This window comes from Meles meles, chromosome 5, assembly GCF_922984935.1.
Source record: "Meles meles chromosome 5, mMelMel3.1 paternal haplotype, whole genome shotgun sequence".
In the NCBI taxonomy this organism is placed as follows: Eukaryota; Metazoa; Chordata; class Mammalia; order Carnivora; family Mustelidae; genus Meles; species Meles meles.
In genome coordinates, this window is record NC_060070.1 from 151,483,412 (window position 1) to 151,508,436 (window position 25,025).

The 25,025-nt window shown below is 44.4% G+C and overlaps 2 non-coding genes across 2 annotated transcripts; one reads left to right on the plus strand and one right to left on the minus strand.

The window, feature by feature from the left end:
• Window positions 1-1,332: 1,332 nt before the first annotated feature.
• TRNAR-ACG lies at window positions 1,333-1,405 on the minus strand. Its single transcript has one exon. It is a non-coding gene; the product is annotated as a tRNA-Arg (tRNA).
• An 8,471-nt stretch (window positions 1,406-9,876) lies between these two features.
• Window positions 9,877-9,970, plus strand: TRNAI-UAU. Its single transcript has 2 exons — window positions 9,877-9,914; window positions 9,935-9,970. It is a non-coding gene; the product is annotated as a tRNA-Ile (tRNA).
• Window positions 9,971-25,025: the final 15,055 nt, after the last annotated feature.

A 25,025-nucleotide genomic window follows, 5' to 3' on the forward strand; every position in this document is an offset into this window, starting at 1 on the left:
TTAAGAAAACATACACTCCCACAGTCCCTTTTACAAATAGCAGGTTTGGGACTGCAGTCCGGAGTTGATGCACATTAAAGAGAAGGTCATAAAGTCTTCTAGGCTTCTAAATGCATTTAAAGGGGGAGGTAGAGTCCCTCTAGAACGTGGATTATTACTCACCGTTCAGGGAAACGCTTGAGAGATCTGATGATAGTGTTAGTTTTCTTAAAGTTTGATTGGTTACAGCGCGCTGCTAATATCCATGACCTTGCTAGTGATCTGGGTACTGGAGATCGCCATGACCGTGTTAGGAATTTCCAAAGCAGACTGAAGCCTAAATACAATGGGAGGTCTGGTGCCAATGAGACTGAAAGTAGAAAGGCAGTGCCTGAGCAAATTCCTAAATACTTTTCTTCTTCAGGGGCCATGCCGGTGCTATATTAATGGTGGTTGTCACTGGCAGGGCTGTGCTGTTGGTGGCGTCTGAGTTTTGACTCCAGGAATGTGTCTCCTCTTCCAAACTAGACCCTTCTTTCCTCTTTCCTGACACTCAAATTCTCTGGGCCTCCTCCCACGCTCTTCCAGCGTCCGTTCCAAACTAGGATAGGAAAATTCGTCCTTTTGCTGGCCAGGATCTGTTCTGGGCCCTTCTATCACCTGGCCCGCTCCCGGGTGCCTCTGTGGCCCCAGCGGGGCCGAGCGCTGGCGGCGGGAGCCACCGGGACCTGCCGCAGCGCCGCGTGTGGTGGCTGTTCTGCGAACACCTGCGAGGGGAGCCCCGTTGCACTTTGGGCCGCCACCCGCTCCCAGCCAAGCCCAGCCCGGTACCCTGGTCCCTCGGTACTCACGAGATCTAGGTGGTCCTGTCGCTTTGTGAAGGGCTCATCGCCTCCTGCTGCTGCTTCCTCGGGGAGGTTTTTCCTCCCGATGTGTGATTCCCGCGCGTTCTGCCGTCATCCTTCAGCGGCTTCTCTGCTCTGTCGGTTATGGGACGGCGGCAGATTGTGTTGGCCTGGGCTTGGACAGCTGAACCCTGGAGGAAATGAAGCGGGATTCTCAAGAGAGCATTGACAAAGAGGCAAGCGTTCTTGAACGGGAGACTTTTTTCATGCAAAATGCGCTGGTACAGAAGATGGTCAATTTGAGCCAAATTCTTGTTTTACTCCTTTGTGCGTCTTTCCCCACCTCCCCCCTCCTCTTCCCTCAGTCCTCCTCCAGGGTGTGGTGATGGAATGAGAGGTATAATGCAACTTTTATGAGGCCCTCCTCATAACAAAACGGCTTCAGAGGGATTATTTGATCCAAAAACAGCATACCACCCCTATTTCCCCCCAAAACAAGGGGAGACCTCGAGCCAGCCAGGAGTCGAACCTGGAATCTTCTGATCCGTAGTCAGACGCGTTATCCATTGCGCCACTGGCCCCGCTGATGGTGAGACCTTCTAAAGTGTCATTAATTAGTCTTCAGGAGTCAGGGCGGAGGCTCAAGTGCACCGGCCTCCTTCGGGTTTTCTGCTCTCCAGCTTCCCAGCCGAGAGAATGTAAAGATCTGTGGTGGGTCTTGAAGACTCATTAGTTCATTAGCCTGCCAACTCCGGTCATAGGCCTCATGGAGAAGGACCCGCCAAGCCTCATATGATGGCGTTTTTATAGCTTAGCTGTTGGAAACTGAGGGAAGCCTGGAATCAGGGACCAGCGTGAACAGACGGAGTAAGGAAATACTCTTGCAGACGTAATGGGACTAATTCTTACCCAGTCTGGGTTTTCTTTCCTGTGTTCCTAGGTGCAGAGCACACCCTGTACCTGGGGCCTGTGTTGTAAACTGCTCTCTGCTCAGTGGTCTTCCTCACTGAACTGTGTATGCCGAGGGCAGCACCCTCAATGTCTACAGGAACTGATTTTCCACTAAAAGTCTGCGTGCATGCGTGAAGAATTGAGACAAGTGCCTCTGAGCATCAGGGCAAAGGCCTAGCTTGTGGTGTAGGTAGGCATCCCAAGTCTGTGATTCTGTGCTATTCTAACTCGGATGTTTAAATGGAAGAGCAGCGGAGGACTGTCCAGCAGGGGAGTCTAGTTTCCTGAATACAGCTTGGAGGCTCACAGTGGCGGTTTCTGTGCTCAGGGGTTGGGGCTGGGCGTGTCCATTAAGGCTAAAGCTAAAGGCCAGAGCTAGAGGCTGAGAGAAGTAGGCTTCCTAGGTGAAGAGACTGTCTAGTCTGATGAGATGAATGAGAAAGCTTAGTGAACCAAATGCTCACCAGACTGACATTTTTCATATCATTTTTGTGACAGGTTTTGAGTTTTTCCTAATGCTAGCAATCAGGGGGATTTAGAACATAAATCAGATTTAGAACATAAAATCAGTTTTATGCAAAACTGATTACAAAACTTACCCAAGATCTACCCCTCGAGATCCTTCCCCGGTAATGGGAAACTCAGCAATAGATGCACAACGATTGAAACTACAACATCCGACGGCTTCAATAGTTTTATTATCACACATAACCAGTCCAGAGGGTAGGCAAGTTGCCTGCCTGTTAATTCAGCGGCCCCATGACGTCATCAGGACCACATTTTAATAATTCTTTGTACTCTGCCCTTCTCAACCGATGGATCTCACAGTCCAGCTGGTTTCCCTGCAGTTCCTCAAACTCTCACGATCTTAAAGTCCTGAAGAAAACAGAGAGCAGACAGGCCTCTTTCTGGTGTCTTGTTGAGGACCCCTTCTCCTAAATGTGCCCAGTAGATGTCCCCCACACTGGCTAGATTTGCATCTCACACTCACCTAATCCAATTATTTCCCAGAGTAGGACCACTGTGATTGATTTGGTCAATCATAATTCCTTGTTTGGAGCTGACAGTGAGGTCCAGCTCCTCCAAAGCCGAGGAAGCAGAGAGAAGGTTATGTGAATACAAGTTGTTTCTGTTGGAAAGGAGGCCTGGCGGCAGTGGTATCAGCAACTGGTATGGCTTGGCCAAGCAGTGTCCGTTGCTACAGCCCATATCCCAAATCAAATGACTTTTAAAGCATTTTTTGAGAGCAGAGAGCTTACATTAACCTACATTAGACCATAGCTAGATTTCCAGATCCTTCCAGAGCCTCAAAGAAGGAATTTGACCTATAGTTTGTGTTCAGTATTGTATGCGGTGTGAGCACATGACTTGCATATGACATTAATTGTACATGATTACATATGGACTCTGACATTGACACTGTATAATTGTGGCTGTGAATAAGGCCATACATCCCAGATCTTTATAACTGCTCTGTAAAACGATCCCGTGGTTTCTAGACGTGAGGTTCAGAGGCTAATGGGTGAGCACAGAATGGAGGGCTGGCGCTCAACTGGGAACTGAGGCCTCCACCTACTTCTTTGGGGCAGAGCAGGTGTCTTATATTATTAGTTCCAGAAATCAGTAATTTACGCCACCTACATTTGTCTATAACATCTATGTTCTCAGCGCACACTTATTTCTGCAGCATCTTCATAGCTGTTGACATTTTTGTTTCATTATCACAGTCCGCTCATCTCCAGCACAACCACAGTTTGGCATTTCCTGTCTTAATTTTACTCGCTATTCTTATCATTGTTCATGGGAAGAAAGTTGATGTGGAAAGCAAGAGCAGACGGAGTGAGACACCCAGGTTAAAATCTTGACTCCGCCTTTTATTAGCTATGTGGAATTTGGAGAAATTAACTTTTCAGTCACGGCATGACCTTGGCCGCAAAATGAGGACGATCGTCACATTGCAGGTTTGTTGTGAGATCAAATAGCAGGACACAGTAAAGTCCTGGCAGATATTTCAACTGTCAATAAAATGTCGTCGTCGTTGACAGCAATGTCCAATTCTGTCCCTGCCTTCTAAAATTTCATCTCAATGACTCGAAAGGCATTTACTGCATATTCATTTGCCAAGCAAAATGTGGACCCGTAAGGATTCCCAGATAAGGCTTCATCCTCATTTCTCAAGGAACTAATATCCAGTCAGAGAGACCAATCTAAACTTGTAATTACAATGAAACAGGAGAAGTGCTACCCCAGAAATTAAGAAGAAAATGGGTGAGCGGTGTGGAAGTGAAGCAATCTGGAGGGGAAGTCGGGGCAGGGGCTTTCCTTGACCAGATCGCAGCAAAGCTTAGTCTCGAAGGAGAAACAAATTTGACCTTGTGAAGAAGGAAATACAGGGCCAGAAGTTCAGGCTGTGCAAGACCAAAATTGCAGAAGGTGCCTGACAAAGTGGAAGAAAGCAGTTTGCTGTGGTAGAACCAGGTTTGGACGGGCGTGGGGAAAGGAAACTGGAGCAGCAGGGAAAGAGGCTGGAAAGGGGGGTGGGGTGGGGCACCAGGCTCTTCACATATAAGGACAATATTTTTTTCTAGATTTGGTGGTTCGTTTCCTATATATTTTAATACTTTTTTTGCACTTATGGCACGTACGTAATAAAAAATTAAAACATTTTGAGAGATAAGTTGGTGCCAACTTGTAAATAACTTTACCAAGATAAGAAATTTATCCTGAGGGCAAGAAAAAGGCTATATATATATATATATTTATTTAAATTATTTATTTGTCAGAGAGAGAGCACAAGCAGGGGGAGCTGCAGGCAGATGGAGAAGTAGGCTTCCCACTGAGCAAGAAGCCCAATGAGGGGCTCAATCCCGGGACCCTGGGATCCGGACCTGAGCCAAAAGCAGGTGCTTAAGCAACTGAGCCACCCAGAGACCCACAAAGTGAGTTTTTAAGGAGAATGTTCTCAGTTCTGTGTCTTGGGAAGATTGAACCAGGCACCACTAGGGCAGGCTGCCATGGGGGAGAAGCCGCATTTGGAGACCCCATTGTCTAGACAGGTATGACAAGGACTGGTCTGGCCACTGAGTGTGAGGAGGGCTCAGGAAGGGAACAGAGGTCTGGTTGAGGTGGGAAGGACAGGCCTTGGTGATTCATGGAAAGTGATGAGCAAGAGTATTTAGGATAATGCTTATATCTACGGATCAGGAAATTCCAGTAACCTTCACTGAATACTTAAAAAAAAAAAAAAAAAAGTATCCTGAAGGATATGAGCTCCAGGTTCTAGTCCCCAAAGTCTCTTGTGTAGCCCTGATTCTACCAGAACTTTCTTTGAGTCTGAGCTATCCCTGAATCTTTCCAATAAATTCGGTCTTTTGTCATTTTTTAAGGTAGTTTGGATAAGGTTTTGTTCCCTGCAACAAAGAGTCCTAAATAGTAAAACAGTGAAAAGATTCCATTCGTGAAATTTCCAGAGGGCTGAGCATTTTTATCAAAGCTCAGGATTCACAGGTGGAGGATAAGCTGTGGTTACTTTTAGGGAACTACTTCCAGAAGACCAGGAATGTCAGTGGGGGGTTGGGAGGTGGACCTAGGTAATCTTCAAGATGAGGAGAAGGTTTTCGTGTCAAGTCCCCAAAAGCCAAAGCATACTCATCCCTCCCCACATCCGAAGTGTGTCTTCTCTCTTATGAAAACCTAAATTTCTGGAATCCTAACCCATATCTGAACAAGGATTAGCAACAGGCCAACTCTTTCCAGTCTTACACAGTGACTAAACACGAGTGTGTGTGCGGCTGTGAAGTCTTGAATTAACAGGTTGGACACGATTAAGGTTAGCCTTCTCACCACCACTGAGGTCAGGCTAGCCCTCTTTACCCAGGTTGCTCTACCACGGTAACTGGGCCACTGGCCACTGGTTGGGTTCCCCTTGCTTGGGTTCCCCTTGGATTTGTTGCTGTAAAGCTCACCAAAGCCAATAGTGATGGGAGCTGATGAAGCGGAGAATTCCTGATGAGAGAATGATCCTATTGAAGAGAAATGACTATGGTACTTGATAAATGTTAAGAAATTTAACAATTCTAAATTTCTGAAAACAGGCTTGACCAATGGGAGTGTGGTGTGTGGTGTAGGAAGCCAAAGCCTCTGTCTCTCCCATTTCTTTCCCCCACCCACCCTGCGCCCTACTATAATCTATCTTACAAATTCTCTCTCACCTCCAGGACATGGTTCTTACAGAATGTTTGGAAGAAATGGATTCTAGGTCCTCTGTGTAGGCAAAATTTTAACATTATAGAGCAAGAACAGGTGCAATGAGCAAGCGAGATGCCATAGCATCAAATCTGTGCCCGGAACCAACCTTACTCAAGGGAAAGTGTGGAAACCCACAGATATGGTTCTGGATTCAGGACCTGCCCCAAGAATTCCCAAAGCCCCTAAAACACTCACCAGATAAGAAAACCAGCATGGCGCTGAGTGAGAGGATGAAAGAGCAGTAGAGAAAGGTGATTTTTGCATCCTTGTGTGAGCTAGTTTCTTTCAAAAAATAAGGAATGTGCAACAGCCATGCCAGGAACACACAGACACCTGTCAGGAAAAAGGGCCACCGTGTGTCTGGTCAGCTTGGTCTGTGGCCTTTGGGCAAAGTCCCAAGACCTTATGTTGTCACATTAGCTCCCCAACTCTGTTTCTCTCTTTTCATTTGCACTGGATTATCTTTTTCCTTAGTAGTCCCTGACCAGTTTTTAGGGGCTCTGCCCAGAGGAACCCCACCCCAGCCCAGAGCCAGGGTTGTCAAGGGGATCCTCTTCCTCCCATCCCTTTCCTAGGATGAAAGTGACTGTGAAGACAGAGTCCTGTTTCCAGGTATCAGGAAGGGACTGAGATAAGGCCAGGACTATAAAACTCAGGAAGAAGGAGAGACGAAGGGAGCTGATCAGGAAAATTCGACCAAATGTGAAGTCTGAATTAAGGAGCGAGAAGGGAGACAGGCCAACAGCTCCCTCTAGGGTCCCCTTCCTTCCTGGGTCTGAATCCCCAGAACACTAAAGAAGCAGGACAGATTGGGAAGCAATGGGAGCTGTGGATGCAGAGGGCTGGAGGGAGAGGAAGCTGCCAAATGATCTAGAAGGTGATTCTAGATTAGTGATTCTAGCTGGGGTGGTGACCCTAGAGTCCTGACCCAAACCTCCCTCCCCCCATGCTGGAACGAGCCACTGCTCCTGCTGGGAGCGATGGGGCAGAAAGAGAGGCTGACTATTCCTGGGAGGAGCAGGGTTGGTGTGGGGCCCTCCCTCTCGAGGCCAGAGCTGACTTGATTTTGATGAAGGACTCCCGCCTGTGCCCTCACCACTGCAGGTGAAGAAGGGAGCACGGAATGGAGCTGCGAGCTGCCTGGCCTCTCTGCTGCCCAGGTGGAGAGGCAGCAAGTCCCCCACACCAGGGTGCAGCCACACAAAAGGGTGCCTGATTGGAAAAAAAAAGTGAGGGGAAGGCAAATGCATTTGATTCTCTCAGTTCCTTTGGGATTTCTCCCCTTCTTAAAGGCCTTTATGAGAGTCCAACCTCCTTGCCTTTTCTCATACTCAGTGGGCAGAGTTCCCCCTACCTCCTCTTCCCCTAACCCAAGCCTCTCCGGCCCCATGCCGACCCTGTGACCCTCGCCAGTAGGGACTTATGTCCCCCACCCCCACTCAGTGGAACCCCACAAGACCACCGCAGCCTTGCAGTGTTCCTACGCTTTTCCCGGGTGTCACCACCTGGCCTAGAAGTCCCTGGAGGACAGTAGCCCTGACGTAGCCTCCCTAGTATCACACCTAGCCCCCTGCTTCACACGCAGGAGGAGCTCAGCGAACAACTGTTAACAGGGAGAGGGGAAGAAATGGCATACGCCAAATACATTCCTTCGTGATGTCAGCAGAAGTAAAGTTGTTTGTGAGGCTCAGCATTCCCTGACATGGTCACTTCCCAGAAATCACAGCCCCTCCCCTCCCTTCTCCTATGGTAATGATCCCAGGTTACCTTTTCTCTTATTTCTTCTTATAATTTGTTTCAGCGTTCATCTTTTGACTGCACTGTTTTCTACAACATTTTTGTACACTGAGTTAATCCTAACCTCCTCTTCCAGAGTACAACCTTGAGGTCCTTTCCTGTGTCCCCACTGGTAGGAACATTCAGTGACATCATAAACATGTGAACGCTGCCTTCCAACAAAAAGGTGAAATCCTACCCTGCTGCCCTTGTTTTTTGGGGTGTGTGTGTGTGTGTGTGTGTGTGTGTGTGTGTTTTAAACACATCATTTCCCAGGGGTACCTAGCTGACTCAGTCCATGCAGCATGTGACTCTTGATCTTGGGGTCATGAGTTCGAGCCTCACATTGGGTGTAGAGATGACTTAAAAGAATAAAGTGCACCTGGGCAGCTCAGTCAGTTATATCTGACTCCTGATTTTGGCTCAGGTCATGATCTCAGGGTTATGAGGTCGAGCCCCAAGTCAGGCTGCCACAGAGCATGGAGTCTGCCTGAGTGTCTCTTTCCCTCTGCCCCTCCCTCTCATGCATTTTCTCTTTCTCAAATAAATAAATAAATCTTACAGAAAAGAATTAAAAATGTATCATCTCCCATACGTCTCTGCCCGGCAATGACTGTTTTCCTTGGCACGCATGTGCCTCAGGAGTCATGGCTCATGCCCTTGGTTCTCACTTCTCATCCTGAGTAGGCAGGAGGATTGTATTTTCCTGTTCAAGAGTGAAGGAAGGGCACTCGAGAGAGAATACAGGATAATCAGGGAACTATCTGGAAGACGTTCAGTGGAAAACAGTGTGATGTGAAAGGTGCCGTGGGTCGTACTACACCTTTCACCGCCTTCATCAGGATGATGTCAGGACGTGTGATGCCTCTGACCCCATCCTTACTGACTAGCACACTGCTTGGCCCATGGTGGTCACTGCATGTTTGTTGAGGAAGGAAAGATGGACCAGGGCTGAGCCTCCCCCAACAACTTCCCACGTAAAAAAAAAAAATAAATAAAAAGAAATTAAAAAAAAAAGCTTAGTAAAAAAAAACAACAACAAAGAAAAGCTTAGGATTTCTCAGGGTCTAGGTATCTATAAAAAATTCAGTACACTTTCCCTCTGGTGCCCAAATCCCCTTTATCTGTGTTGTTGAGGGTCGTGGGACATTGCTCAGTGCCCTTTAGTTCGGTGGAAATCTTTTATCGGAGTTGGAAGACAATCTACTTTTAAGAGCAAATACTATATAAAAACTTCAAGAAGACTGCAGGGGCATTTTCCTCCTTGGAACATAATATACACAGCACCTTTCACACCACTCTCCACATTTTTCCATCTTACACCACAGGTTTTGTTTGACAGATCCTCGGCACCTGTCCATGAACAATGGTAATTTTTTTTTTTTAAGAGAAGAAAGAAAAGAAACTGGGATAGAAATGCCAGCGAATTCTACATAATCTCTCCCACATCGCCCACCCTCTGGGTAAACACACACACACACACACACACACACACGCACGCACACACGCACACACGCGCGCGCGCCCCCCTGTGGAGAGCTCCTTCCCCATCCTTCCGTCTCAAAACTCTGCGAAGTGTGAGGTCTTTTTTTTTTTTAAACCCTCGTTTAACGTAGCAGAGAGACACCGGGAACTCGAGATCCCCAATCTCGGGCCTGTGTCCGTCCCAGGGAGGGATGCCCGCGGCCGGGGAGCTGCGGGCTCCTCTCCCACTGGCGGTGGCTCGGATCCCTTCGCGGCAGCAAACGGCCTCTAACATCCTTCGGCTTCCAGCCCGTTGGCTGGGGGAGAGCGGGAGCGAGGCGGGGAGGGGGGCGGGGAGGTAGGTGCCCGCCCGTCGGGGTCGCCCGAGCGTCCGCCCTTCTGTGTCCCGGTGGTCTGCGAAGTGGCCGCCGGCGTCTCCGCGCGCAGACCGGCCCCGGTGCCCCCCGGGCCATCAGGACCCGCCCTGCCCGGGTGCGCGAGAGGCGGCCGCGGCGCTCCAGGGGAGCTGGGGGCGCCCCGGCCGAGCCCCCGCAGAGACGCCGGCCGTGTCTGCGTAGGCCGTGTAGCCGGTGACCGGAAGTGAGGAGCAGGTGCTCCAGTGGCGCAATCGGTTAGCGCGCGGTACTTATACAGCAGTATGTGTGCGAGGGATGCCGAGGTTGTGAGTTCGAGCCTCACCTGGAGCATCGTTTTCCAGCCAGAGGCTACAACCCTCGAGGGAGACCCTTTCCTCTGCTGCCCCAGGTCCTTCCGGACCATGTCGCAGCATCTTTGATGTGTCTGAATTTGTTCTAAATCCTGTGTCCTCGCTGTTCTCCGAGGCGCTTGTGAAATCGAACAATGTCAAGCGTTTACAGACTGAATCTGCTGCGCGGCAGTGAGTTAGCTTCTCTCTTTATCCCCACCGGGTCCTGCAAGCGTTACCCCATGCACAGCTCCTGACACCCCGCCTTCCCACTTTGCTCTAATGGTGATGGTTCCTCGGGGAGCCCCTGGCACACACTTAGAAAGTGCTTGCATTGCTAAGCACTGAACTCCATGAGAGGGAGCTCAAAAGTGAGAAATTTTACGAGGTCCCAGCCTGATTAAAGTTCCAGCTTGGGAGAACAATGAAATTTCTGATTTCAGATGGCGGCATCACCTCTGGTATTGTCCCCTGCCACCCTTAAGTCCTCCCTGATGAACCAACAACCAGGGACGATATAGCAGCTTTTGCCAACTGAGAAACAGAACCTGGTGTCCTCAGATGATCCAATTGTCTGGGACTGTTAAAGGATGAGTTATAAAGAGCCCCAGCAACCAGAAATCTGTAGAACGTCACAGGAGTACGCATATTGTTGTGCCTGAGGTATCTAGGAAATAGCGACTTTTAATTTTTGACTCCCTTAACCCATTTTGCAACTCCCACCCCCCACCTCTGTCAACCACTAGTCTGTTCACTGTATGTATGGGCTGGGTTCCACCCCCCTACCCCCCCCCCCACGCCAAAAAAAACTACTTTTCATGAACCCCCAGGCAGGAAAACCAGCAGCAGGACACAGGACCACTGAAGGCTCCAGTGCAGGACCCCGACTCTCGTGTTAACGACTACAGAGCTCAATTGGGTCTTACTATCTTTGGACAGACTCTCTTGAATATTGAATTCACAATTCTTGGGCACAACTAATTTGCCCTGTAAGACCATATTTTCAATATCCTAACTGATTAACAAGGATAAATTTCACTAAAGAAAATCAGTTTTTTGAAATTATTTTTATTTTAAAAAATATTTTATTTAGTTGAGAGAGAGAGAGAGAGAGAACAAGAGCAGGGGTTAGAGGGAGAAGGAGTCTCCCTGCCAAGCAGGGAGCCGGATGTGGGGATTGATCCCAGGACTCTGGGATCATGACCTGAGCCAAAGGGAGATGCCCAACCAACTGAGCCACCAGGGACCCCAAGAAAACCAATTTCTAATATTTCATTATGTTAATTAGAAGTCTCTCTGATGTCAGTCAAGGATAAAGAAAATAGAAGTATTTTTAGGGGCCACTTCTGCACTGTGCATATCTCTTTACGATGCCAACTCACCATCCTCCAGATTGTGGTATACCCACACAATGGCCTGATCCTAGAATCATCTTAAATCTTAATACACAGATTTATATTAGGCTGTACAGTTCATTAAATTATTAGTCCCTCTCTGTATCCATACCCAAATTGTGTGTGAAGTGTAGGTCTCCATCCATAGTTGATTATTGTTCTGAAATAGTTCTCATTCTCTTCTGTAATTTGATCTTGGAATTGCCTCACCTGTCATTGGACTCTGTTTCCTTTCCCCTTGAAGCTGGACAGGATTGCCAACTCTCTAGAGCAATGGAATGCAGTGAAAGCAAAATTCTGGGGCTTGTGAGCCCAGGCATTAAGAAAATATGTCAGCTTTCCGTTTTGCCTTTAGGGAGGAGCTAGATTCCATGTAAGAAGTCTAAGACTGTGATGTTCTGAAGAGGCTCCGGCTAACTACGGGGAAAGCCTACGCAGAGATTCCTGACCAGTTCCAAGCTGTTCCAGCCATTCCAGCTGAGATTTCAAACCTGAAGGCCATCACAGATATTCCAAGCCTAGCGGATACCCCATGGAGCAGAGAGAAGCCATCTCTGTCAATCCCTGCCCAAGCTATAAAATCATAATAAATAATCACTGTTTTAAGTCACTATATTTGGATGTAGTGTTTAAACCAATACATTTGAGCCCCCCCCCACCGGGTTTTATAGATAACTGAAAAACATGGTCCCTTGACTTTGGGTTTGGCCACTCAACATGGGGCAGAATCAACAGTGTCCTTATTCCCAGCCTGGACCTTAAGAGGCCTTGCCTGTTTCCACTTGCTATCTTGTACCTCTGTCCTTGACATAAGAACGAGACCCAGCTCACTCAGTGATGTGAGCAGGAGGACGAGAGACATAAAGAGAGAAGCTCTCTGGCTGTTCCTGTTGCCTGCGGATAGAAGCAGAGTCTCCCAGTGGAACCGGTCTCGGTCAGATGACTTCCCCAACCAGCCTGTACAAAATCAGTAATTATTGCCACGTGCCACTGAGCTTTGAGGATAGTTTATTAGGCAGTAAGGACTAGCTCCTTCATTCTGTCTTTGTTGAAGTATCACAGACATATTAAGAAGAGCTCATCATTCAATTCTTGACACATAGTCACAAAATCATTAGAAAAAGACAGAATATGTAAGCATCATCAATCACCATGTCCATATTTTCCCATTTTTTATTTTTATCATATACTCTTACCTGACCTAGAGGAAAAAGGGAAGTAAGACTAATTCCATATGCTTGGCATGGTTATGGACCACATAGAGCTGGTCCAGAGAGCCTATGGCAATATTAGGCCTGATGCCTCCCATCCACCCAGAACAGGTTCTGCATGTTCCTTCAATTCCCATTAGTGCCCAACTCCATGACAATGCCTTCACTCTCAGCACATGATCTTCCCTTCTATTTCAGAGAAACTAGCTCTTCTGATTCACATCACCCTCTCCCCCAACCCCATCTCAATATACATCTATAATTCGTCTGCATCGCTTCCCAGATTCCACAATTTGCCACCTTATCTTTCTAGGGAAAAAAATCTCTCTGTCTCTCTTTTAGAGACTAAACTCTTCATCCACACCTCCAAATTCCAACTCCTTACTGACACCTTAACCTAAAGATATGTATATATACACCAGCCTGCCATCTTTAAAAAGACACACAAAATATGGGGTAGCAGGGAAGGCTTCTCTGAAGAGATGACAGTAAGTCATCGTGTTTGAAGAGAAAAAAAACCGAGATCCATACTGCCGGGTTCAACATAATGCCCCTTCTCTCTTCTCTTTAAAGTTTATTTCCAGAAAGAGAAATCTGAATGAACACCTCTCCATTCCTTCTGGTCCTTAACCCACTGCAAACTGGCATCCACCCACCATTTTCCCAGAACTGTTCATTAAGGACATTCAGGTGACCTCCTCGCAGAAATCCCACCAGCCCTAGATTTTTTTCTAACTTGAACTCAACGAGTTTTGGGCTTTGACTAATCTCTTGTTGGTGAACTTCTCTATTGCCTTCTCTAACTCTCCTATCCAATTGTTTTCCCCGTCTCTCTATGACATTTCCCTCCAAGATTCTGTCCTCGGTCCACTTCTTAGTATTAAGCTAATGTGGGTCTATATTAATGACTTCCAAGATCTGCCATCTGCTGAACTTTTGTGTAAATTTTTCTGTGTAGGACGCCTGGGTGGCTCAGTTGTTAAGCATCTGCCTTCGGCTCAGGTCACAGTCCCGGAGTCCTGAGATTGAGTCCCACATCAGGCTCCCTGCTCTGTGGGAAGCCCACTTCTCCCTCCTCCACTCCCCCTCCTTGTGTTTCCTTTCTCACTGCATCTCTCTCTGTCAAATAAATAAATAAAATCTTTAAAAAATTTTTCTGTATATGTTATCATTGTATAAAATTTAAGAGCCATAAATCTATATTGTACAATCATTATGGCCTAAGATGACATCCTGTATCATATTAAGAAGGACCACCTCCCTGTGCTCCAGATTCTTGACTCTGGCTCACCTCGGATTTTCCCACTTGCACACTCCACATTGTACTAGTCAGGGCTCCACACAGATACAGAACCAATATATGGTTCTGTATATGTATATGTATATGGCACTATATCAATATATCAATACCTGTATCAGAGATAAATATAGATATCACACCAGGAGTCTGGAGACCTAGGAAAGTTTTTGCAGTTTGAATTTGAAAGAAGTCTGGAGGCAGAAGTCCCCCTTCCTCAGAAGACATGTCTTTTTCACTTACTGTCTTCAACTGATTGGACAAGGCCCACCCACATTATGGAGGGTAATCTGCTTTACTCAAAGTCTATTGATTTAAATGTTAATCTAATCTAAACCACACTTTCACAGCAATATCTAGACTAGTGTTTGATCAGATATCTGGGTACCATGGCCTACCTAACTTGACTTATCAAATTAGCCATTACACAGGTATTTCAAAATTAATGTGTTCTTAATCTTTCTTATTATTTTTCCCCTGAAACCTCTTCTCCATGCATTCATCTCTTTGATAAAAATTACCACTGTCCCATGATTGATGCTGAAAACATAATTAAGACCTTCCACATCTCTGTTCTTTTATATACAGTTGTTCACTAAATCCTGTCATTTTGACTTCCTTTACTGAGATTATCTGCCACCATTCTTCTCCTCACTCAGTTTGTTATCAGCACACAGGCCTTCTGTTTCTCTTACACCTCATGCTCACACCTGCCTCAGGGCCTTTACTCGTGCTCTTGCTTGTACTGTAAGATTTTTTAAGTAATCTCTATACCCAAAGTGGGGCGCAGACTTACAACCCTGAAATCAAGAAGTCACATGCTCTGCTGACTGAGCAAGCCAGGAACCCCAAGTTGGTGGTTTTAAAGTCTTGTCCTTCCACATAGTGGTGTTAACAAATGATTTCTTCATAATTTGAGTCACAGCTCAACTGTCAACTTTCCAGAGAGGACTTCTCTTACCACCCCTTATTCTGCTAACAGTATTATTAAGGTATAATTTACATACTATAAAATTTACGCTTTGTGTCTGTAATTAAAAGATTTTTAGTAAATTTAGAGTGTTGTGTAATCATCACCACAAACCAGTTTTAGACCATTTCCATTTCTCCAAAAGAGAGATTTCCACCTCTCCCTTGTGCCCATTTGTAGTCAGTCCCACTTCTAACCCCAGGCAATCACTAATCTTTTTGTCTCAATGGAGTTGCATTTTCTAGGTATTTCATGTAAATATGTAAACATGTAGTTTTTTTACATTTGGATTTCCCCCCATTTAAAAAAATTTAAATTCAATTAATTAACATATAACGTATTATTGTATTCAGAGGTAAAGTTTAGTGATTTATCAGTCTTTTTTTTATTTTAAAGGCTTATTTTTATTTATTTGACAGAGAGATCACAAGTAGGCAGAGAGGCAGGCAGAGAGAGAAAGAGAGGAGGAAGCAGGATCCCTGCAGAGCAGAGAGCCCGATGCGGGGTTCAATCCCAGGACCCTGAGATCATGACCTGAGCCGGAGGCAGAGGCTTTAGCCCACTGAGCCACCCAGGCACCCCAATTTATCAGTCTTATATAATACCCAGTGCTCAGTACATCACATGCCCTCCTTAATGTCTGTCCCCAGTTACCCCATTCCCCCGTTCCCACCTCCGGTTCAGCAATCCTCAGTGTTTCCTGTGATTAAGAGTCTCTTATGGTTTTTCTCCCTCTCTGATTTCATCTTGTTTTATTTTTTTCCTCTCTTCCCCTAAGATCCTCTGTTTTTTTTCTTAAATTCTACATATCAGTGAGATCATATGATAATTGTTTCTCTGATGGACTTATTTCACTTAGCATAATACCCCCTAATTCCATCCATGTTGTTGCAAATGGCAAGATTTCATTTTTTTGATGGCTGAGTAGTATTCTTCTGTGTGTATATACCACATCTTCTTTATCCATTCATCTGTCAACATCTGTCAATGGACATCTCGGCTCTTTCCATAGTTTGGCTATTGTGGACATTGCTGCTATAAATATTGGGGTGCAGGTGTCCCTTTGGGATCACTACCCTTGTATCTTTGGGGTAAATACCCAGTAGTGCAATTGCTGGGTCATAAGATAGCACTACTTTCAAATTCTTGAGGAACCTCCATACTGTTTTCCAGAGTGGCTGCACCAGCTTGCATTCCCACCAACAGTGAAGGAGGCTTTCCCTTTTTCTACATCCTTGCCAACATCTGTCGTTTTCTGACTTGTTAATTTTAGGCATTGTGACAGGTGTGCGGTGGTATTTCATTATGGTTTTGATTTGTATTTCCTTGATGCCAAGTGATATGGAGCATTTTTTCATGTGTCTGTTGGCCATTTGTAGCTGTTATTTGGAGGAATGTCTGTTCATGTCTTCTGCTCATTTCTTGATTGGATTATTTGTTCTTTGGGTGTTGAGTTTGGTAAGCTCTTCATAGATTTTGGAACTAGCCTTTTATCTGATATGTCATTTGCAAATATCTTGTCCCATTCTGTCAGTTGTCTTTTGGTTTTGTTGACTGTTTCCTTTGCTGTGCAAAAGCTTTTTTTTTTATCTTGATGAAGTCTCAATAGTTCATTTTTGTCTTTGCTCCCTTGCCTTTGAGATATGTCTAGCAAGAAGTTGCTGCAGCCCGTGCTCTCCTCTGGGATTTTGATGGATTTCTGTCAGATCTAGGCCTTTCATCCTAGATGAATCTATTTTTGTGTATGGTGTAAGGAAATGGTCCACTTTCATTCTTAGGCATGTTCTATAACCATGTTTACTCATGTTAATTTCTCTGATTCAGGAGCATACTGTTGTCATGTTACAAGGACATCAGGATGGCAAGAGTCAGGCAATGAGGGGCCATTTTTTGCAGAAGCAGAACGGACTTCATGCATATGTACCAGAACTTTTACAGAATGTTACTGCTGACGTTGCATGAAAGCCGGCTGGGGTCATTTTGGTGTGAGCCTCAATTCTGATGACAACAATTTCAGAGGGTAAGAGAATTTTACATAATTTCTAGAACACTCACATATCTATGCAAATACAACATAAAGAAAGCTCAGTACTACTTCTCATTTGACAATGCCCATGTAATTTAACATATTAAATAGACCTGGTGAGTTTAACACATGGTTTGAAGTATTCCCAGAGCCCTCTGGAAATAATCACAAAGTTCTTCCACGTCAAAAGACTCTATTTAGAATTTGATTTGGGGAAGTTTGAGAAAAATATCAAAAAAGTTTTAAAGCACTTGGTCAAATATGATCAAAAGTCACTGTGAAGCAACACTTTGTTACCTACTTAACCAAAGTGATAATAAAAGATTTTAAAGGCAAATATGAGAGGTCACATGGTTGTTGGCAAAAATCAGCTTTTTAATATTGAGAAATTCTATTTTCCTAAATAATCAAAGACCTGAAAAATATGGGGAAGTATTTTGGCAAAACATAGAATCCTTGTTTTCAAGGCAAATAACTTTAAAAAATATTTTAACAATCCCAAAATATTTTTTGATTTCTTACCAAGTGCAGAACAACAGTTCAATAAACTTTGTCTTTTTTACAGATGAAGAAATTTAAGATTTAGTAGTATATAAGTGCACTGTTGCTATTAAAGTTTTTTTCTTAAAAAATAAACAAACAAACAAACCAACAAGCCCTTATAACAAATTCATTCAATCTTATCCCTCTTGGTCACACTTAAAATTCCTTTCCCAAGATTCCTTTTTCACAAAAATTCTACAACATTCTATGCCCATTTTAGTTTGTCTCTTGTTCTCTTTCCTATTCAAAAACAACTAGGTTAACCTGAGGAATAATTCCATTCATTTCCCAACCAAAAATACACCATCATTTCTCCTACTTATTCTTACCGAAAACCAAAACCAACAAACAAAACTACACAAGAAACCAAAAACCAACATCTTACTTCCCTTGCATATACAACTGTTGAACTATTTCTAGTAGCTTTAATTATATATATATATATTTTTTTTTTAAATGACTTGGTCTTTTTGTTTTTTTTTTTAAGATTTTATTTATTTATTAAACAGACAGAGATCACAAGTAGGCAGAGAGGCAGGTAGAGAAAGATGATCCCAGGACCCTGAGATCATGACCTGAACCAAAGGCAGAGGCTTAACCCACTTAGCCACCCAGGTGCCCCTTTAATTACATATATTAATTAGAATTCTTAACTTTTAGAAATCTTAGTTTCTAGTGAAAACCAAATAGTAAGCAATTGTGAACTGTCTGTTACACCAGCATTCTTTAGATTGAGAAATTTATGAATATATTTCATAATTTCTAGAAGCATATGCCTTTTTTAAATTCCCCAAGGTAACACCAACATATCCAAATATATTTTAGTTTCTCTGTAATAAGAAGCCAAAAGTAAATAAACCTAAGTACAGTAAGTAATGTCTCAGCATTTTATCTTATCTGGATGTGTAGATGTTGAACAACTACACATCATGTAATTTAATGTAGTATAACTCTAATGTTTTAAGGTACCAAAACATTTGGGAAACTAATTTCATAGACATAAATATTGCTGAAAATTTTATTTATCTATACTTTTACCTTACACCTATTTAATTCACTTGCTCTTAATAATTATGTTTAGATGACTTATGAACATTACATGGACACTAAACAGCTCAACATCATTTTTAGGTTATCTTTCTTGCTGACAAATTCCGTAATTTGAGATAACATGAGCTTATTTGATTTTTAGTAAACCCAGATAGAGGTATTATATTTAATGCCAACAACTCTAAAAACATACCGGTTTTAATTAAATCAACAAACTTCAGATAGCTTTTATTTATTAAAGATTAATCTTAGATCATGTGAACCTAAAAACATTGGGTTACGTTTCTATTATATTTCTGATAATTTAATTTATATAAGTGCTTAATTTCCTTAATCCTCTCTTACAAATTAATCTTGGCAGTGCCATCTGGAGGTAGAAAATACCATATATGTACCACACAGATATATGAACATACAGAGAGATGCAGAGACCTTATTGTTGTCAAGTTTAAGCTATGAGAAGGGTATGATGATGCGGAATTCACTAGTTCATAAGAGAGCAGCCGGATCCAAAGTTTTGTGGTAGGTGGGATAAACTGAGGTTAGCTGCTCAGACGGCAGGAACTTTTTCAACTGGCGTTTGTGGAGAAGACACTGATGATTTGTATTTGTCCTTGACAAGTAGCCTCATGGAAACTGTGGGCTAGATGGGGAGGGGGAGCTTCTAAAAGGTCTTCCTCCACCCTTCCATCCTCCCCCCCACCCCTGCTTTTCTCTCCAGGCTTAGGAATTGGGGATGATGTAGATAAGAGTTCTTCAAGAGGTTACAAGCCTTTTGAGATAAATAGGGGAGCTTTTGGGATTGGTAGAAGTGAATGGGTAGAATGTGACCTGCCTCTGAAGCTTCATTTCTCATTTTACAAGTTGTAAGGTAAAGAGAGTAGCTCCCACTTTCTCAAAGAATTGGGTTGTAACTTAAATGACATCATAGATCCATCTCTCCAACTTCATTATCCTCCGTTTGCTACTTTCTTTCTGGGTACCTAGTTCTAATTTAATGTAGGGGGTAAGATTTTGAAAAATTTCTACCAGTCTCTTGGGGCACCTGGGTGGCTCAGTAGGTTAAAGCCTCTGCCTTCAGCTCAGGTCGTGATTCCCAGGGTCCTGGGATTGAGCCCCACATTGGGGCTCTCTGCTCAGCGGGAAGCCTGTTTCCTCCTCTTTCTCTCTGCTTGCCTCCCTGCCTACTTGTGATCTCTGTCTGTCAAATAAATAAATAAAATCTTAAAAAAAAGAAAAAAAGAAAAATTCCTACCAGTCTCTAAATATCAGTTTCCAACCTGGCCAACTTTTGACCACAGATGTACTTAAAACAAAATTATTTTTTAAAAAAGATTTTACTTATTTATTTGACAGACAGAGATCACAAGTAGGCAGAGAGGCAGGAGGTGGGGGGCGGGGGCGGGGGGAAGCAGGCTGAACAGAGAGCCCGATGTGGGGCTTGATCCCTGAAGGCAGAGGTTTTAACCCACTGAGCCACCCAGGTGCCCTAACAAAATTATTTTAAATGTCTTACCATTTTTTAGCTAGAACAAATAGTACATATTTCTGGCATTATGGAATTACGCCCTTTGAGGGTAAGACAGGACCCCAAAGAGGGTGCACAGGATATTACCTTCCCAAGATCCAGAGCAACTCCCAAGGACAGCCCAAAGAAAAGAACCAACCACCTGCGTGTCTCCAGCAGAAAGGCAGAAAGCCACGCCAAGTTCTTAGGACATAAAAAAAGATCTCGAAGCAATAGCCATCTCTGGGAGACAAAGAATCAATAACCAATGGGTCTGGATTTGGAAAGGAAGGGACAATGTGAAATTTTTTCCCTCTCTCAATGGAGTACAACAGATAGATTCAGAAAAGTGGTTTCTGGTAAGAAATTTAACCTTTTTCTGGCTTTTGTGAGTTTTTCCAGGATCCCCTCTGCAGGCTCTGATATCTACTAGAGATTCCCCTTGATTGTTTAAGGCAATAATGTATTGGTTTACCAGAAAATCTCTCAGTTTTGTCAATTCTGGGAGGGGCCCGGGTTGGGACCCTCCTTTGAAAGTAGATACAGGGGTGTCTGTAGGTGATTAACTTGGCAGACTTTTGTTCACGGTCCTGTGAAGGCAATTGAGGCAGAGGACTGGCAGAATGAGTACTCAGGTCAAGGAGGGTGGGAGGGCACAGTAAGAGTTATGCCAATCTTTTGTATTAGGTACTTCCTGTGTCTTTTTAATTTTGAATCAGCTTTTTTTGCAATGAAGCTTTCAGTGAAACGAGTTTTGGAATTTTGGAAACTTTGCTTATAAGCGCACTTCTTAAATGATCTTATCCAGTTAGAATGTTCCGTATAATGGGGACTATAATTCCAAATTATTCAAAAGTTCACCCATCACCCATTTTCCCAGAAAGGCACAAGAGCTTGGACCAGGGACCAGGTAAGTGGATGGAACCTATCTTGCCTCTGGAGTCCCTACGGTATTTTAATTACGAGGGCTCTATTTTCCAATAGCTCTTCTAAAACACTGAAACTTAGTGTGTTTTTTGAACAGGATGGGTGATTTCAGGAAGCTTCAAAAACAGAAACCAGTGCTCGCTTTGGCAGCACATATACTAAAAAAACAGAAACCAAAGAGTATTCATCAGGAAAAGTGATGCCTTTATAAAAACAAAAAGGACGGGGCGCCTGGGTAGCTCAGTTGGTTAATGCCTCTACCTTTGGCTCAGGTCATGATTCCAGGGTCCTGGGATCGAGCCCCACATCGGGCTCCTTGCTCTGCAAGGAGCCTGCTTCCTCCTCTCTCTCTGCTTGCCTCTCTGCCTAGTTGTGATTTCTCTCTGTCAAATAAATAAAATATTAAAAAAAAAAAACAAAACAAAAAGGACAAGGCTTTTGAACAGATCCCAGATAAAGCCTGCGGAAAGAACTTGACTCCAGGAGGAGAGTTACCCTCAAACTCCAGGGTTGGGAGAAAGCGGTGAGCTTGATGGACCCAGTGGGTCCTGGCCCCTGTTTGCTCACCAGCCTCAAAGTTGTTGGGCCACTTCTCTGCATCCCACTTCTCTGACACGAAGTGATGTCAATCTCAAAAATAAAATGGCAGTTATTTTTTTTAGCAAAATTGAGTTTCTTTGGGAATAGCAGGGGAATGACAATGCAAGACAAGCGAGCTATGGAAGCACCACAGGCAAGTCTGAAGAGACAAAGGGAAGGTCAGCTTTTATCAGGTTGTAGGAGCCAACTGGGGAGGGTTGCTTTGAACCAAAGTTCACTGGAGAAAAACAAGAGTTTGAGGTTGAGGTGATTTCTCCTTGGTGCAAGTGTGGGTTACTGCATTGTTTCTGGAGCAGGGGGGATCTTCCTTCTGAAGCTTATGCAGGACACGAGAAGGGCCATGTCCAGGTGAGCGCCCTCTTCAGACTCCCCCTGCTCAGCTTTAAATGAGGTTTCCTTTATTCATTTCCACACGCTCACTGTGCCTGTGACAAGCACAGAGGCCAGGGGTTGGGGGAACACAGCAAATGTTCCCTGAGGGGTTCCTCTTGCCCAGGCCCTGCTCTAGGGGCTGTGCCTGCACCAACCTCTGACCCACAATATTACTCTGGCTGGCACAATGCTATGACTCCCATTTCCCTTATGAGGACACCGATGAGAAGTCATAGCCCTAATCAAAAGGGGTATTTCAGAAAATATTCCATCTGTATTTCAGAAACAGCTGAGAGATAGTTTGTGGTTCAAGCTAGAGATATGTGTATGGAAATGGATCTGAAAGATGTAGGATCAAGCTTAAAGGAGAGGAAAAGTGGATAAGGCCAAATGTATTGAGATGGACTCACTCAGCAAAGATTGTGAATTCAGGATTTTCATTTAAGTGGCTGGGAATGGCTCAAATATTTTGAGAGGCAGGATGACAGAAAGATGAACCCAAATTATGAAAGCTTTGAGATTATTGGAATTCTAAAGTATTTATTATGTAGGATCCGTTCATCCAAACCAAAGGGTTCCACAACACATGCCTCTCACCATAGCTGTGACAAAGAAACGCATGAGTGTAGCCCAGCATCCTAGAAGAGCTTTGTGGGAGTTCTTCCGACACATACAAAATTACATCGGGAGTTACTACCACTGAACTAGAATGCCTAAGTGCGGTCGGAATAACTTGAACCCAGAAAGACAGGTGCCAAGTGATGTCACTTAATCACCAGAAATAAGCGCAGCGTGATTCCCCAATGGACGTTAATGAAACAGTCTGACCCACAGAGACCTTTGCATTGACTCATTGGTTATGGTTCTGTAGAACCGATGTATACAAGAGGTCTACTAAAGTCTTACTTGGTCTGGAAAAGGAGAAAATTCCAGGCCTTGTGAATATAAACCTGACTTACATAATATAAATCACTCAGACATCAAGGATAATCAGGGATCCTTAATCATTCCCAGACTTGAGCCAGTTCCGTGACCCAGACCCCCTTGAATGATGGGAAACATAGATTCTCATGAAGAAACCGTAGCACAATGCCAAGAACATACACTGAGATCTTCCCCCCTCCCCAGGCACCCCCAGAGGGACCTACACTCATTCACTATGGTGACTGAGGAGTGGATAAAGGGATAGAATAAATCTTTGCAGAGATTCATGGTCATTGGCTGAAGTGACAATACTTCTTGGAGACCCGAAGTTCTCCCTGGATCACCAGCAGAGGAGGAACTTAATAGGGTCGGATGGCCAATAAAATCTCGTCTCCAGTCCATGGTTTCCTCTGAGAAATCCACTGTCATTTAAGAATTGTGGGAATAGGGGTGCCTGGGTGGCTCAGTGGGTTAAGCCTCTGCCTTTGGCTTAGACCCTTATGTCAGGCTCCTGGGGTTGAGCCCCGCACAGGGCTCTCTGCTCGGCAGGGAGCCTGCTTCCACCTCTCCCTCTGCCTGCCTCTCTGCCTACTTGTGATCTCTCTCTCTGTCAAATTAATAAATAAGATCTTTAAAAAAGAAAGAATTGTGGGAATATATTGTTTAACTGCCTGTTTTCAAAATATTTCATTTTCATTTTTACAAATTGGATCTGGATATAAACATTCTTGAGTCTATACTGCTTAGAATTCTCTTAGCTTTTTGAATCTAGAAGTTTGTATTTCACCAAATCTGAGACATTTTCAGTTATCATTACTTCAAAACTTACATAAGATTTCATAGGCCAAATCGATGCCGACTTTCCCTTCCTACTCTGCTTTCCTGGTAACAAAACTGTGAATGAGAGGCGAGCCAGAGCTGATGGGGCTCCCAGCCATGTCGGGGAGCGCTACACATCGGTATTCCCAGCCTCTGCTTCCTACCTCCCGCTCCTGTCCGTGGGGGACCATTTCACCATGTGTTTCTCAACTTGAAATTACTTTCTGCAGAAGAAATTACTTTCTGCAGAATTTACTTTCAATTTCAATTTCTCAACTCATCTAACTTTTCCGAGGGAAGCACAGCACAGCACTTATTCGAGAACCGAAATGCCAGGCTGTCCGTGATGGCAATGTTGCGTGTCAACTTGACTGATGGACGGATGACCAGATCGCTGGTAAAACTGAATTTGTCCATGAGGGTGTTTCTTCAAGAGATTAGCATGTGCTCAGTAGACGGAGTAGGGACGCGCTCTCGTCCACCCATCAGGGGCCTAGTGGCACAAAAAGGCAAAGGAAGGGTGTGTTCTTTCTCTCCTCGTCAGCTAGCCAGTCCATCTTCTCCGGCCCTCTGACCTGGGAGCTCCTGCTTCTCGGGCCCTCAGACTTGGCTACTTAAATAAGGAACCCCTGGTTCTCGGGCCTTGGGACTCACAGTAGCTATCCCACCGGCTTCCTGGTGTCCAGCTTCCTGGTGTCCAGCTGCGCGCAGCAGAATGTGGGACGTGCCTGCCTCCACGAGGGAGGGAGCCCACTGCTATCGCTTCAGAGAGACACAGATGCACAGATACAGATGCTTCCTACGGGTCCGGTTTCTCTGGAGGACCCGACTGACCCACGATCCCAACCAAGTGTTGTCACCAGTCACACGTCTCCGTGTTCATCTGGATACCTGCTATTTTTACTGCTCAATAATCTCTTCTTCATAATTAACTTTAAAATGCTATTCTTACTTTCATTTCTGAGCTCTCCCATCCCTTCCTTTTGGGTCGATGACCAGTGACCAGTTCAGGGAGTGCTGATTGTGTCCTGTTCTCTATGACAGAAAAAGATGTCATCGGAAAGTTATGCGACTAAGATAAATAGCAGAGTCTGGCTTTAAGCACGCACAGTTGCATCAGGAAGCTAAGCTCCTGTATATATTACAATATAATGTAATAACCTAAATAAGTTATTTAAAACTGTGTTGACACAAAACCAACGGGAAGTTTAGTAGAGAAGTAAAAACTCAAATGTCTACAAGGGCAATCAAACAGATATGGTACAGGCATTCTTAAAAATGGGATGGGAACTGTGTAGATCAATTCAAAGATTTTGTATTATAAAAGAAGTGAAATCAGTAAAAGAGCATCCAGTATTTTTCAAAAGAGTTTGAGGACATATCTTATGGCCAGAATGATGAATTCTACCCAAATAC